This window comes from Benincasa hispida, chromosome 9, assembly GCF_027475165.1.
Source record: "Benincasa hispida cultivar pf3 chromosome 9, pf3_genome.v1.1, whole genome shotgun sequence".
Lineage (NCBI taxonomy): Eukaryota > Viridiplantae > Streptophyta > Magnoliopsida > Cucurbitales > Cucurbitaceae > Benincasa > Benincasa hispida.
The window spans coordinates 35,042,930-35,045,516 of NC_143486.1; the positions used below are offsets into that span (position 1 = coordinate 35,042,930).

At 34.6% G+C, this 2,587-nt stretch overlaps 1 pseudogene; it reads right to left on the minus strand.

Annotated features, from left to right (window-relative positions):
* Positions 1–1,791: 1,791 nt before the first annotated feature.
* LOC120084672 (secreted RxLR effector protein 161 pseudogene) lies at positions 1,792–2,361 on the minus strand (annotated as a pseudogene).
* Between the last annotated feature and the right edge of the window lie 226 nt (positions 2,362–2,587).

A 2,587-nucleotide genomic window follows, 5' to 3' on the forward strand; every position in this document is an offset into this window, starting at 1 on the left:
TTGTAAAATAGGATAGCGTCATGATGCTATACCCTGACACTACGACAATGTGGACATATCTCACACGTAGTGTTGCTCAATGCTACGACACGCCGAGGGCTAAATGTTATAGCATCACAACGCTATCAAGGATTCATTCTATTTATTTCTTGTTTGTCTTCAATCAAAGAGAGTTTAGTATTGGGAGTTTTTATATAGGCTGAAAGATGTTGCATAGAGGTGTTTTAGGGGATCGACATCAGGATATATTAGAGTAAGATTCAGAGCTTGACAATTAATATGATGTCGATAACAGAGCGGGTCAATGACTAATATTTCCTCTTCTCTTACTTATTTCCCCTTAGAATTTTGTACAACACGATTGTTATGTATTTGATAAACATGAGTGACCGAGTTTCTTTAGTTCTAGGGTTAGAATTCTTTAGGATGTGGATGTTCATCTTAAATTAGTTTGATTATATTTATGTTATTAATTTTCTAGTATGTTCGTGCTTAATCAATCAAATGCTTGATCACCATTGAATTGCTGTGAGGTCTTTAATCTTGTTTGAGAGAGTGTGTTTTAGGCTTGAACTCGCATGTTAGACTATTGTTGGATTGTGAATGAGAATGAAAGGAAAACAATAGAGGTCCATCATGAATAGTCTTAATATTGTACCTAAGTAAATTACTTTATTTGCATGAAAATAGAATCAATGTTCAGGTATTAGAACGATTTGGGCTCATTTAAAACAAATCATGATACTATTTTTGTTGAGAATCACGTAGAAAAGAAAAAATGAATAAAAAATATAAATTTGAATCTCTAATTCAAAATAAAAGAAAAAAATTAAAAGATATCACATTTTATCACATTAAAAGAGAGAAAAAAAAATTGAAGGAAAAAATTGAGTTTTGAAGAATAGGTGCATTTGGTCCATAAAATTTCATCTTGACCAAATTAGTACATCAGTTTTGAAAAATAGGTTTAAAAGGCTCCTATCATATTAGTTAAGTAATTTTATATTATTTTAAAACATTTTTCAATTAAAAAATAAATAAATCTTTTCTCTCTCCTATTTTACCTCCCTCACCATTCAATCTCTTTCTTCTTCACCTCTCAACTCGCTAGTTTTTCCCTATTTTAAGAAGATTTCTTCCCTTTTTTCTTTTTTAATAACTTTAATCAATTTATCATTTTAGTTGATTATTTATCTTCTTCCCCATGCAGAGATTTCATAAGAAGATGAAAAAGTTACTGCTACAAACAATGGAGAAAGAAGAAATTATGTAAAACCAAAAGGGGATTTTGATTTTGGGTTGTTGAAAGGAGATCAAGGGGTGGGAAGACAAGATTGTGAAAGTGAAGAGAGTGAAACAAGAATTTGTAACTGTTAACTATGTATTTCTCCAAGATATCTATTACAGTAGTGTATGAATGGTATAAATATAGTACAACAAGATAAAAAATAGAACCTAGAAAAACTCTAACCAACCTAAAACTTCTCTAACCAAATAGACTAAGTATAAGTTTATACATTCACACCCTCCCTCAAACTCAAGGTGGTAAGTAGGAATCAACTTGAGTTTATTAAGCAACTAGAGATAGCGCCTAGGGGACAAAGCTTTGGTGCAAATATCGACTGGTTGCTCAGTAGTGGAAATAGATTGTAAAAGAAGAGTTTTACTTAGGAGATGATGACGAACAAAGTGACAGTCATTCTTAATATGCTTGGTGCACTCATGAAAGACATCATTGTGAGCAAACTTGATGGTACTACGATTGTCGCAATGAAGGATAGTTATAGATGGCTAAGAAACTTCCATATCAACAAGAAGCCAGCGGAGCCACAGTAGCTTTAACGTAGCATCAGCAAGGGCGCGATATTCAGATTCGGTACTAGAACGAGAGACAACACTCTGTTTCTTACTCCACCAAGAAATAAAGGAGTCATCGAGGTAGAAACAGTAACCTGAGGTAGAACGCGTGTCAGTAGGCTCACCAGGCCAATTGGCATCAGAGTAGCTAGATATTACCAAGGATGATTGAGAAGAGAACTGAAGGCCATGTCCCAGAATTCCATTGACATAGCGAAGAATATGAAGAAAAACAATAAAATGAATGGTCCAAGGGGTAGCCATGAACTGACTCACAATGTGAGCAGCATATGTAATGTTGAGACGAGTTACTGTCAGATAAACAAGGCTACCAACAAGTTGACAGTAGATACTGCCATTTTCAAGGAGAAATCCACCAAATGGAGTCAAGTGAACATTGGGATCGAGTGGTGTTGGGGCTATAGCAAAGTCAGTGATGCTTGAGTGCACCAATAAGTCGGAGGCATATTTCTTTTGAGACAACGAGTAACTAGTAGAGCTCATTGGTACTTAAAGACCAAGAAAGTAACTAAATGAACCAAAATCCTTCATCTTAAAGTGCTTTCTAAGGTAGCGTTGTAGATCAATAACAACCTGAGGATCATCCCCAATAATAATCATATTATCAACATACAGGAGAAGAAGAACAATACCATGAGTCATCTGACATGTAAAGAGCACTGATTCATGAGGATTGGATGTATATCCAAATTGAACAATGGTGGAACTA